This window comes from Artibeus jamaicensis, unplaced genomic scaffold (genome assembly GCF_021234435.1).
Source record: "Artibeus jamaicensis isolate MK-2021 breed Jamaican fruit bat unplaced genomic scaffold, CSHL_Jam_final contig_475, whole genome shotgun sequence".
NCBI classification, from domain to species: domain Eukaryota; kingdom Metazoa; phylum Chordata; class Mammalia; order Chiroptera; family Phyllostomidae; genus Artibeus; species Artibeus jamaicensis.
In genome coordinates this window covers 5,625,404-5,639,396 of record NW_026521852.1, presented here as the reverse complement: position 1 = coordinate 5,639,396, position 13,993 = coordinate 5,625,404, and the positions used below count along the sequence as shown (strand labels likewise).

The 13,993-nt window shown below is 40.6% G+C and overlaps 1 pseudogene; it reads right to left on the bottom strand.

Annotated features, from left to right (window-relative positions):
- Positions 1–3,233: 3,233 nt before the first annotated feature.
- The window catches only part of LOC119055426 (calcium uptake protein 2, mitochondrial-like), a 33,022-nt pseudogene continuing 22,262 nt past the window's right edge, over positions 3,234–13,993 (bottom strand).

The following is a 13,993-nucleotide window of genomic DNA, read 5'->3' as shown; positions in this document are numbered from 1 at the left end:
GGGTATCTCTTCTTGGCTTTGGTGTTCTGGGCTGGGTAGCCAGGCCTGGGGTTTAGGATTCGTGCCTCTCAGGGGGAAACTCCTGCAGCTTACATATCCCCCTGGTGTCTCAGCTGCCACCCATTGGAACAGGGCTTGCCCCTTTTGCTTCTCTGCTTTTCCTACCAGTCTCAATGTGGCTTCTTTTGCAACTTCTTGGTTATAAATCATCTCTTCAGCCAGTCTTCAGTTGGTCATTCAGGGTGATTTTTCCCCAAGTTAGCTGAATTTCTACTTTGGTTCTGGGAGAAGGGAAATGCAAGCTTCACATTCTCTGCTGCATGTTGAAAACCTCCTGTGTACTTGTTTAAGATTGTGTATATACCAAGTCATAAGGATAGTATTTGAACCTAGATCTTTCTGACTCCAAATTTTAAGTTATTTCCAGTTTAAAACTGTTAATTGATCACCAGGGAAGTCTGGAGTCTTGTAGTTAAAGCTCTAAATCAGGCACGAAGTGTCTTGATCAAGTGATGGTGTTACTCCTGGCTGGTGTAGCTCAGTGGGTTGAGCGCAGGCCTGCGAACCAGACAATCGTGGTTCAATTCCCAGTCAGGGCATATGCCTGGGTTGCAGGCCGGTTCCCTGCAGGCCAGTTCCCAGCAGGGGACGCATGAAAGGCAACCATACATTGATGTTTCTCTCCCTCTCTCCTTCCCTTCCCCTCTAAAGATAAATAAATAAAATATTTAAAAAAAAAGTGATGGTGTCTCTGACTAACTATTGTGTTTTTAGTCCATTTACATATTGCCTAAGTTTTCTCTTATCTAAGCTATGGAGCATAAGAGTAGTAATTTTTTTGCTGCTTCTCAAAAGAACTGTGTTGATAATGATATTTAGGGGTGAGTGGTTAGAAAAAGAATTGATAGAACTAAAATTTATTGAACATCTACTATTATGTCCACAGGCAGACTCTGTGAAAGGTTCTTTACACACACCATTTAATCTAAATAGAATTGATAAAAAATATTTAGCAACTTGTACAATGTAGTCAGTGACTGATCAGAATGACATTGCTCATTAATAATTGGTAGGCCATGCCCTCATGGCATGCCTGGGTGTGGGTCTTGAGGAAACAGGTTTACAGAGGTTGAGCACCTTACACAAGGTCAAATAGCCAGTGAAGAGGAGGCCACAACTACTCTCAGGGTTGTCTCACCACAAAGCCCATGCCCTTTTCAGCTACTCGAATGAATGAACACTCCAGAAGAAAGTAGCCACACAAAGTTGAGCTATGATTTTTCTCAGATGTAGGTACTCATATTTGGAAAAAATGTAAAAAAAAGACTAAGAAGTTTCATTTTTATGGTTCCTTTTTCTTAGGGACACTTTTTTGCCTTTTTCTCTTATATCTCTCTTTCTCATGCCTCTAGTTGACTAGAAGTAATTCAGTTATGAGCCTCAAAATCTAATGCTTAGACTCTTACTTCCTCTCCTTGTGACAGTACTTCCAATGGAGACATTTAAAGCACTGAAAGCAACACTCAGGAAAAAAAAAAGAAAGGCGGGAAGAGGGGGAACTGACCAAAAAGAAAGAGTAAGAACAGATAGAGGGAAGAGAGTGAGAGCAAGCATCCATGAGAGAGAGAGAGAGAAGGAAACATTCAGAGCAGGACTAGGTCTGGGGCTTGTATCTGTGTGTTTAATCAGATAGGCTCACAGTGACTGGAAAGTTTGCAAATTAAAAGTCCTTTCTGGTTTTCTAACAGCTCTCAACATCAAAGTGCTTCAAAGTCCCCACCACATTTACCCAACACCACGGCTGTGGTAATCATGACCTGGGAGGGGACATAAGCGTGAAACAAAGAGACTCAATAATTAATTTGTAGAAAAAGCAAGGACAAACAGAAAAAAATAAAATAGAAATGACTCAAACCATAGAAGGGCACACTTCCCTCACTTTTATTATCCCCCTTGCAGAAAGGAGCCTTTCAGTTAGCTTTATTTTTAGCATTTTCCCCTCAACAACTCATTCTCTCCTAACTCCCTCCTTTGAGGGAGATTAAGTTTTTCCAAAATCGTGACAAACTTCCTTGCCCTCTTCTTTCACTCTGACTTATCCTGAGCTATTTTAATATTGAATACTTGTGTTCAATAGTCACTAATGAAAATAGGATTAAAAAATTTGTAAATGAATATTTTTAGAAAGCCACAGCAACAGCTGAAAATGTTATGTTTGGGGTAAAATTCATCTGAGCAGTAAAAGGCTCTAGGGTTTAGAAAAACTCCTCAGTAGGCCTCCTAGTTCAGATCTAGGCCCCAGAGCTGTTCTGAAAAGGGAACTACTGTGACAAAGAGTTTAAATTGGTCTGGAAAATGGAGTAACAGGTATGTTTCACTTTTCTTTCAGGGCGGGGGGCGGGGGGCGGGGGCAGGGAGCAGGAAACTGGTGTGCTGATAATGTTTAACAACCACTTTTCCAATAAAAATAACAAACAAAACCACAACACCCTGATTTGTGGCACTTGTCCATTTCTGTGCACGGATTTGCATAAAGACATACACCATTATGTTGTATTTCCACTATCCACATACAATAGATGTAAAAAAATCTCAAGAGCATAAAATAGTAAAGTGTAGTGAATTAATTAGGAAATAATGCATTTTGAGTACTTACCATATTTTAATCTTTGTATAAATACTTCACTCTGTTCTCAGGTAGAATATTGAAATATACATGCTATTTCAAAGACAACTAATATACGACTAACTGAAATAAAATATACATGAAGTTTAGGAGATATAAGATACATGAGAAAACATAAAGTATTAACTTAATTTGCCCTAGTAGGAATATCAGGATTTGTAGAATTGACACTGGCTTTGTGTATCAATTACTTGCTTCTATAAGTATACTTGTTGGCCCTTCCAGAGAGGATATTGTACTAATGTGTCTAAGAAATCAGTAAATAACTAGGTTTTCCATTTTTATCAAAGTATAAGGCATTACTTCAGGCCTTCTCACAGAACACAGTATATGTTTCTGGAAAATACTTTCTTTTCTTTCTACTAAGTTCGCTAATAAAATCTTATTAAAAAAGTATTGAATCAGAAAGCAAACGCAAGGCATCTTTATATTACAAAAGGAATCAATGAAGATTTAAGAAGATAAACAGCTGGTACTAAAAAAACCCCAAATTCTGACTAAATGTCTAAATTTTCTAAATCAGCAATAATTCACACATGATCTTTTCCTAAAAAAGACATTTCTGGCTTATTTCTAGACTTCTTTTACATTTTCAATATTCTTGCACACTTAGTTGCCTTGGTATTGATAAATCCCAATGCATCCTGTTTTTTTTAACATTCCAAGAAACTCTCCATGGCTAAGACATTTGTTACCATCGAAATCAAAGATCTTGAAGGTGGTGCCCAGAATAGAGTTTGAGAGCTCCTGTTCTGTTGCCACTTTCACAGCTCTTAAACTCCACTAGTTTGACAGGGCAATGAGCTAAAGCAAACATCTGCATGGCAATAGTGAAGTCTTCATGTGAGTTGTAAAATGACAAAATATCTTGAACTTGTTCAAATTAATGTTATTTACTGATGACAACTTCTCTCTCACACATTTTCTAAAAATTGTTTTTATTTTCAGTGTTAGTTTTTTAGAAAGCCACTCTGCAAAGTATTTCTTTCTCATGAAACTTAAATGTTTAGAGAATTGAAACAACTTTCATTCATAGGTTTTCCATAAATCTGAAAGAATTTCTATAATGAAGTTTTCTTTTCTCTATTTTTCCAAAGAAATTAATCTGAAGAGTTGTGTTAATTTCAGTTTCTTTCACTGTTGGTTCCTGGAATTGTTTTTCTTCTTTAATCCACCCAAGGACATTTTTTTTCATTGCTTTTAGAGGAAGGGAAAGAAAGAAACATCTATGCAAGAGAGAAGCATCAGCTGGTTACCTCCGGTACAACATACCCAGACTGGGAGTTGCATGCTCCCATTCCTGGGCTGGGGATTGAATCCACAGCATATGTATGTGTCCTGACCAGGAATCAACCTAGAACCTTTTGGCTACCAGACAATGCTCCAACCAACTGGGTTGTATTCTGTTTTATTGGTTATCCTCTTCAAATTATCCTGTTTACTTATGATCATCTGCAGTTAAAATTTTTTTTTTCTCCACCATCTGATCACCATCTGCATCCAGCATTTTAAAAGCAATTACCTAGTATGGGGCATAGTGAGAATTGTAAGCAAGAAAAGATACTCAGTATAGGAAATTGGCCCTTTATTGCCAAGGTCTCTACAAAAAGTTGATCAACAACAAACTGTTTAGATTACTGCCAGTACATCCTTGATATCCTTCTTTGTCTGCCTCATGGCTGAAATTTTATGGTGCATGCGTTCAACATTCCTGAAAAGAGGAAGACTCATAGTGTCATGTAATATTCTTCTTTGTGTTCCAGTGCAAAAAACTGCATGAAGCATTATTTATGAAGGGACAACTTCTCCATCATGTCTCTACAATCACCATTTTTCTGTGCTAGGACCATGAGGTTGCCTTTGGGTGGTGCACCATTCACATAGCTGTGGTACTATACAACTCCTGCTCCTGCCAGCCACACACTGGCCACTGCTGCAGTGCCACAGTGCCTATGGTGCCAAGGCTGATGCTGCATAGACCACTAGCAGGCAGCTACCAGTGCTGCAGCCTTCTGCCCCAGGCCACCAGCTGAGAACCAAGTACTAATTACTTAAAAAATGTATATACATATTTTATTGATTACGCTGTTACAGTTTTTCCTCCATTATTCTCTTTCACCTTGCACCACCCCTCCCACCCACATTACCCCCTACCCCTTAGTTCATGTCCATGGGTTGTACATACAGGTTCTTAGGCTTCTACATTTCCTATACTATTTTTAACCTTCCCCTATCTATTTTGTACCTACTATTTATGGTTATTATTCTCTGTACCACTTTCCCCTTTCTCCTTCTCCACTGATAACCCTCCCTGTGATCTCTATTTCTGTGATTCTGTTCCTGTTCTAGTTGTTTGCTTAGGGTGTTTTTTTTTTTTTTTTTTAGGTTCGGTTGTTGATAGTTGTGAGTTTGTAGCCATTTTACTGTTCATAGGTTTTTAAAAAGCTTTTTTGAAGTATATTTTATTGATTATGCTATCACAGTTTTCCCAGTTTTTCCCCTTTATTCCCGCTCCACATTGTACCCCCAAACCTCCAGCATTCCTCCCACCCTTAGTTCATGTCCGTGGGTTGCACTTGTAAGTTCTCTGTTTCCTATACTATTCTTAACCTCTCTGCATCTATTTTATGCCTACCAATTATGCTTCTTATTTCCTGTATCTCTCCCCTGCCCATATTTGCCTTCCCCTTCCCCACTGAAACCCTCCATGTGATCTCCATTTCTCTGGTTCTGTTCCTGTTCTGGTTGTTTGCTGGGTTTTTGTTTTTTAGGTTCAGTTGTTGGTAGTTGTGAGTTTGTAGTCATTTTACTGTTCATAGTTTTGATCTTCAATTTTTAAAAAATTTTTATTTTATTGATTATGCTGTTACAGTTGTTCTATTCCCCTTTTTCATTCCCCTCCACCCTGCACCCCCCACCCCTACCATTTCCCCCCTTTAGTTTATGACCACATGTCTCAAGTTCTTTGGATTCTATATTTCCCCTACTATTCTTGCCCTCCCCCTAACTATTTTCTACCTACCGTCTATGCTACTTATTTTCTGTACCTTCTCCCCCCTTCTCCTCCCACTCCCCTGTTGCTAACCCTCCATGTGATCTTCATTTCTATGGTTCTGCTCCTAATCTAGCTGTCCTTTTCGCTTGCTTTTGTTTTAGATGTGGTTGTTAATAACTGTGCATTTGCTGTCCTTTCACTGTTCATCTTTTTTATCTTCTTTTTCTTAGATAAGTCCCTTTAACATTTCCTATAATAAGGGCTTGGTGATGATGAACTCCTTGAATTTGATCTTATCTGAGAAGCACTTTATCTGCCCTTCCATTGCTAAATGAAAGATAGAGCAATCTTGGTTGTAGGTCTTTGGATTTCATGACTTGGAATACCTCTTTCCAGCCTCTTCTTGCCTGTATGGTCTCTTTTGAGAAATCAGCTGACAGTCTGATGGGAACTCCTTTGTAGGTGACTGTCCCCTTAGCTCTTGCTGCTTCTAGAATTCTCTCCTTCATTTTAATCTTGACTAATGTAATTATGATGTGCCTTGGTGTGTTCCTTCTTGGGTCCAACTTCTTTGGGACTCTCTGAGCTTCCTGGATTTCCTGGAAGTCTATTTCCTTTGCCAGATTGGGGAAATTCTTTTTTATTATTTGTTCAAATAAGTTTTCCACTTGTGATTGTTCCTTTCCCCCTTCTGGTACCCCTATAATTCTGATGTTGGAATGTTTAAAGATGTTCTGGAGGTTCCTAAGTCTCTCCTCATTTTTTTGAATTCTTGTTTCTTCATTCTTTTCTGGTTGGTCATTTTTATCTTCCTTCTGGTCCACTCCTTTGACTTGAGTCCAGTTTCCTTTCCATTACTATTGGTTTCCTGTGCATTTCCATTCATTTCAATTAGTTTAGTCTTCATATGTTCCTCTAATTTGTGACTAAACTCAGCCAGTTCTGTGAGGATCCTGATCACCAGTGTTTTGAACTGTGCATCTTAAAGTTTTGCTATTTCTTCATCATTTAGATTTATGTGCTCTGGGGCTTTCAGATCTTCCTGAGCCATTTTTGGTCTGTTCACGCCCATTAATGATGAGGAGCGGAGCCTTTGGGGCGGGGCGGGGCCTCCAGGGCGGGGTCGCTTGGTTTTGAGGCTGTATATGGTGGCGGGGTCAGAGTGGGGAAATGGCGTCCCCCTCTCCTGCTTCCAGCTGCTGGGTGAGGAGCAAAGCCTTAGGTGTACTTCAGGGCAGGGCCGCTCAGGTCGCTGGGTTGTGACGCTCTATGTGGGGGTGGGGTCAGAGCTGGGAAATGGTGGCTGTCTCTGCTGCCTCCTGTTGCTGAGACCTGCTCGGTCCCATCTCACTGCCCACTCCCTTGCCGGTCTATCTGGGCAGGAATGCGCCAGCACAGTCAACCCACTGCCCTTCACCCTTGCTGGATCCGCTGGTTGCTCACTGGGTTGCACTCACTGGGTCACGCTCACTAGGTCACTTACTGGGTCTTTGCAACCCCATGCATGGGATCTGAGCACCTGAGTCCTTCTGACCGAGTTTTCCCGTGCAATCCCGCTCCGCCAGCTGCTGATTTCTCCTCTCTTACCGGTCGGGCTGAAGAATTCGTTGTTATCGGACTTCCAAAAAGTTCAATTTTTTGTGTCTTGGCTATGTTTTCTGTTGCTAATATTTTGTTGTCTCTAAACTTGGTTCTGGGAGAAAGCACAGCGTCTCCACCTATGCCTCCATCTTGGCGGAAGTCCGGATCTTCAATTTCTTAGATAAGTCCCTTTAACATTTCATATGATAAGGGCTTGGTGATGATGAACTCCTTCAACTTGACCTTATCTGGGAAGCACTTTATCTGCCCTCCATTCTAAATGTAACTTTGCTGGATAGAGTAATTCTTTTTTGAAAAGAGATTTATTTCTTTAGAGGGGAAGGGAAGGAGAGAGGGAGAGAAATATCAATGTATGGTTGCCTCTCATGCATCCCCTGATGGGAACTGGCCTGCCACCCAGGCATGTGCCCTGACTGGGAGTTGAACTGCAATATTTTGGTTCACAGGCCCGCGCTAAATCCACTGAGCTATACCAGCCAGGCTGGCTAGAGTAATTCTTGATGTAAGTCCTTGCCTTTCCTGACTTTGAATACTTCTTTCCAGCCCCTTCTTGCCTGCAAGGTTTCTTTGGATAAATTAGCTGGTAGTCTTATAGGAACTTCTTTGTAGGTAACTGTCTCCTTTTCTCTTGCTGCTTTAAAGATTATTTCCTTATTTTTAATCTTCACTAATGTAATTATGATGTGCCTTAATGTGGGCTTGTTTGGGTCCAATTTCTTTGGGGACTCTCTGAGCTTCCTGGACTTCCTGAAAGTCCATTTCCTTTGCCAGATTGGGGAAGGTCTTCTTCATTATTTGTTCAAATAAGTTTTCAATTTCTTGCTCTTCCTTTTCTCCTTCTGGGACCCATATGATTCAGATGTTGGAACATTTAAACTTGTTCTGGAGGTTCCTAAGCCTCTTTTTATATTTTTTAATTCTTGTTTCTTCATTCTGTTCTGACTGAATGTTTATTTCTTTCTTCTGCTCCAAACCATTGATTTGAGTCCCAGTTTCCTTCCCTTCACTATTAGTTCTCTATACATTTCCCTTTATTTCACTTAGCATAGCCTTCATTTTTTTCCTGTATTTTTGTGACCACATCCAACCAATTCTGTGAGCATCCTGATTACCAGTGTTTTGAACTGTGCATCGAATAGGTTGTCTATCTCTTCATTGCCTAGTTGTATTTTTTCTGGAGCTTTAATCTGTTGTTTCATTTGGGCCATTTTTTCGGTCTTGGTGTGCCTATTATATAGTAAGGGGTGGAGCCTTAGGTATTTGCCAGGGTGAGGTACCCCACATGGCTGCATTGTGGTGCTGTATGTGGGGAAGGGGTCCAAACAAAAACAATGTCCCTTGCTGGGATCTTAGCTGTCTTTCAGTCACTTCCCCTGCTACCCACAATCAAATTGGGCCCTTCTGGTGCTTTTTCTCGGGTGGTTGGTTTTGTGTACATTCTAGGACCCTGTGGGTGTCTCCAATGACCTCTCCTGTGAGGCTGGGAGTTTCTACCACTGCCGCAAGCCCCACAGATTTTTTTCAGTCAGAGGTTTTGAGGCTTTATTTCCCTGCACTGGGACGCTTGGTTGAGCGGTCTGTATCACTTCTCAGTTGTTTTACCCAGTTTATTTGCAGGCAAATGTGGGACTGCCCACTCCACCAGCCACCACCTGGCCCAGTCCATGAGCCACCGCCTTACCCTGAGTCCTCTCTGCCCCAGCTGCCCATCCGTGCCCCTCTTACTGGTGTGGATGAATGTTTCTTCTTTAACTTCTTGGTTGTCAGACTTCCATACAGTTTGATTTTCTAGTAGTTCTGGTTATTTTTTGTTTTAAAATTTGTTGTTATCCTATTTTTGGTCAAGGAAGGAGGCACAACGTATCTACCTACACCTCCATCTTGGCAAGAAGTCTTTCATCCCAAGTACTTATCACTTTATAAAATATAATTTATTTAATCTAAGCTGATATAATTTAGCTTTTAGTAATGGCTGTGTTTAACAACAAGCTCGCAAAATTCCTAAAATTTTAACCATTGGCTTATGTGAACCTGTATGGGCAGCTTGTGGCATAGCTTTGGGCACCCTGGAACTTTGAGAGGATGAGAAAGAGAATCAAAATGGGCTCACTGGAAGGGTACATGCCAGAATTAACAAAAATGATACCCAAGGAGGAATTTTTGAGGTAGGGATTGTTACCAAATGGACCTGTGGGGAATGTCAACATATTGTTGCTGAAACAAGCCCGCTCCCCTGGGATCCCTGTTTTAGGTTCATCTTTGCCCACTTCCAGGTGTTAGGAATTATGGCTCTCAATGCTAGAGTTGGTTAAAAGGAAAGGAACTATTTGTTCAAAAGTTATACATGTTTAGAGTAATGGCAAAATGTCCCTGTTAAATCTAAAAGTTCCTTTAAAACACCCGCCAACATACACACAGCCCTTTCTCTGCTCCCTCAACCATGTAGTTAGATTCTAGCATGGCTGCCATGTGTTTTCCTCTATAACCTATTTCCAACTCCTTACATAATAGGCTACACCTGCTAGCACTCTTGTATTTTTCTGGCTTTCTAGGCTGTCATAGTAAGTCCGGGCAGGAGTGACCCCATGGCGTGAAGCAAACCATCTCCAAGCTCTCATGCAGGCAGGTGCTATAATCAGGAGAAGCCACCTCCCAGCTACATCACAGATCAAAGTCCCACCCATCTCCCTACCTAGATTTGCTGATATGCAAAATAACCATGTTGTATATCAAGTATGAAGCTATCCTGCTGTTATTGATATGCAAAATAGCTTTCAATGGACCTGCTGCATGAGTCCCATCCCCCAGCCAGGCTTGGGGGGATGACCTTGAGACTTTGGGGACAGTAATTTAAAGAACTCAGTTTTAATTGTTTTCCTCTTTACTTTTCTGTAGACTCTGGCTCTTTTCCTCAAATCTTTAAGTATATTAAAAATGGTTAAAGAAGACAATTTAGGTGGTACTGTTAATGGCGAAAGGTGTTAGACCTTGGTCCTTGAGTTTTGGCTAAGAAAGAATTCAGAATTAAAACTCAAATACAAGTAAATTTTATTTAGAAAGTTGTAGAGGTAGAAGTGAGCCATGGATGAAGTGAGGCAGCTGGGCTGCTTGGGATCAGGAAACAAGTTACAGAGGCAAAAGAAGGGCCCTTGGAGCTTAGGAGAGAAAAAGGGAAAGAAAATGAGTCTGTGGGAAGGAGAGGGGCAAAGGTGTAGGCACCTGGGGAACAAAGGGAGTGGTGAAATGTCTAGGTATACTCAAGAGAGAAAGACACTCTGAGTCCTTTGTCTTTAGGGTTTTTATCTGAAAGTCTCAGGGAAGGATCTCAATAGAATATACATCAGCTTTCCAGCTATGTCCTTTTAGGGTCATGGTCTCTATTGATTGGTCAGCGCCAGGGCAGGTAGGGGGTCATTAGTCATTGCAGCTGGTCCTGATGTCAGCCATGGTGTCTCCCCATGTGGCCTTACTGCTTTTCTTGGTCTGGAGCTGAAACACAACTGAGCTATAGATGTTAACCATAGGGCTTAATGCTTAAGGGAATGATTGCACAAGAGTTTGTATGGGAGTAGTATGAGGTTATTTTCCAGCTCCCTTGTTCTTCCTCTAAGGGGGTCTACTACATCACTAGGGACATGTCTAGAAAAGAAAGATCAAGGGAGGATCCGAATAGCATGACTAGTGATATGAAAGGTCAGAGTGTCTAAACCACATGACCAGTGACCAGTGATATGCTAGGGAGAAAGGTCACCCTGTGGGGAAGGTCACCCACCTTACAATTGTCCATTGATAGGCACACTGGGCTTTGTGCCCTGGTGACCTTCTGTACCTGGCCTATCATTCCTACTCTGCTCAGGTTGATTTAACTGCCTACTATATCAATACAAACTTTATTTAACACTTCATGAAGTGAACAGTCTCCATATGGAGAACGACAAAATAGGGTGGAAAGCAGGAAGCTTTTATGGGATAAAGAATAAGAAAAAGGAAGTTAATTATTGAGCCCAGAGACTGGGTATATGTGTTTCAAGTGAAGCAGAATATTTAAAATGACACAAAAGCTGTCTAAGTTTTGGTTTGCTTATGTGGCATCCAGGGCAAGAGCAGCTCCATCTTAGCACTACAAATTTATTTCAACAAATGAAAGTATAGTAGCCACACAGACTCGTATTTGGTGGTATGTAAAATGTCAATGTCCATGCTAGTGATAAAATAGTTGGAGAGAACACAGGTATAGCTGATGAGATGTTTGTGGGAATTGGAAACTCTGTAAGACTAGCAATTTGAAGTGAGAGGTTACCAAGTGAATATAAACATCACTCCCTTTCTACCCACCCAATGATCCTCATAAATAAGATTTCCAACTGAGTGTGGCATGGAGCTTGGAGTGTTTTATTGGGATGTTTGGTGCTTGCTTTTGCAACATCTATACTAAAGTTGAATGTTTGAACAAAAGCATGGGCCTAGAAGGCTAGAAGACTTAGAAAACTTTGGTTTAAATATGTAAAAATGGTTTAAATAAATAAGAATGACACAAACAGAAGTAGCTTTATTATTGTCTTTGGGTATTGGATAAATGAAGAATTGTTTTTCTATCCCCATTTTTTTTTCTCATGGCAATGGGATGCATGGCAATGTGAACTGATAAAGTTAATTCATATATTGGGGCCCACAAAGTAGAGGTTGCCCCAGGGGTCTGGCTCATGTCTAAACCTGTCAGCCTGCACTTATGGGGAATGACTGTCAAGAAAACCTTACATATATACCAATCACAATTCTCCAACTCAGCTCCAGCTAGTTTACCTTATCCTAGAAGTCAGGATCTGCTGACCTTATAAGGAAACCCTTGACTTCCTATCCAATCATACATTACCTCTTCTAATGCTCTATAAAACTCACTCTTGCCCCCAAAATTCCTCAGGAAGAGTGCTCTGCTGCTTGTGAGGTACTGTACTTCTCTAATCCATATATTGTTTTCCCTTGAATAAAGTAATCAAACTCATTATTAAATTTTTTTAGTTTTGTCATTTGACAGTACTAAAAGCGAGTTCCAAAAGTTTTGCCAGAAAAATTGTTACAGAAATTGTCCCAGACTCCTGAAATGTTAGACATTTGGATTACCCAACCAGAAGAAACAGTTTATAAAGAAGAGCTAATCTGCTGAAATGGCTGCCACTATGCCTTTGTCCTAAAACCCTAGAGGGTAATCTTTTAGAGTCCATCAACTCTTAATTTATATAGAATAAAGGGTAACTATTTCTCAGACCACAGCAAAAATGAAACAGCAGGTTAAAAGGTAGGGATTATAAGAGACAGGCTCTTATAAGAGACAAACTCATAATTCCTTCACCCCCCCCCCACACACACACAGTTTCTTGAAACCCTTGCAATATCCACCAGCTAAAATCTCTGGGAGCATCTTTTGTTCTAATATTTGGTCGGTGATCCCAAAGCAACAGAGCAACCAAATCCCTTGGAATTTCCCGGGTGTTAGTAATATCTTTTGTTCTAATGATTGTTAATGGGCTGGACCCCAGAAAGGCCAAGGCATGATTGGTTTAAAACTTCCAGCTTCACTCCCCTTCCTTCAGGGAGAGGTGAGGGTCAGGAGACTGAGTTAATGATCTATCATTCCTATACAATGAAGTCTCCATAAAAATCCCCAGAGTATGAGGTTTGGAGAGCTTCTGGGTTGCTGAACCTACAGGAGTACTGGGAAGGCCTGCCTGAGGACATGAAAGCTCCACATTCCTTCCCTCATACCTTGTTCTATACATCTCTTCCAACTGGATGTTCATCTGTATCCTTTATCATGTCCTTTTGTAATAAACTAGTAAATGTAAGTATTTCTCTCAGTTCTGCGAGGCATTTTAGCAAATTATTGAACCCCAAAAGGGAGTAGTAGGAGCCTTGGTTTATAGCCAATTGGTGAGAAGAGTAAGTGACAACCTGGGACTTCTGATTGGGATCTGAAGTGAGGGGGTGAGTACATTTTTTGGGACTCATCTCTCTCTCTCTTAAACACAATGTATTAGAAAGTTAATTATAAAATGAAAAGATAAGTATAGAAATAAAAATATACCCGTTGATCATTCTTGCTCATCTATTCTTTCTGATGGTCATTTATATTTAGATGGTCAGCCCTTTAAAGTCCAGCAGATCTGATTATTACTTTAAATCTTAGAATATGGAACCAATTTCCATTAATTCTTTTACTACAGACTTCACAGATGTGTGAAATGTCTTCATGATTCCACACATGTTTGATACATGTATTTTAATTGCAGGGGACTAATCTCTCAATCTGTATTATCTAATGCTAACTCCAAGTAGATAGTGTCAGAACTGAATTGAATTATAGGAGTCCCAGCTGGTGCTGGAGTAGTGCTAGATGTGTGGAAAATGCACATATGTGGTGTCAGAAGTGTTGTGACTGTGGTATAGTGTGAGAGTACAGGAGAAACACAGGAGTGTTTTCTAGTTCACCTCCCAGGCTGACTTCTCCATACATTCAAGTTTCTATTTTTTATCACAATCATCAAGCATGAGGCTTTAGATTCATCTTTGAGTAATTGTTGTTTATTACCATGTGTAATCAGTTTTAAAGTTTTATTAGGGATTCCTGGAGGAAGATGGCGGTGGACTAGGACAGAGCAGATACCAGTTCCTAGTACAAAAGAGAGGGAGACCTGTCCGATCAGAGGAGGGGA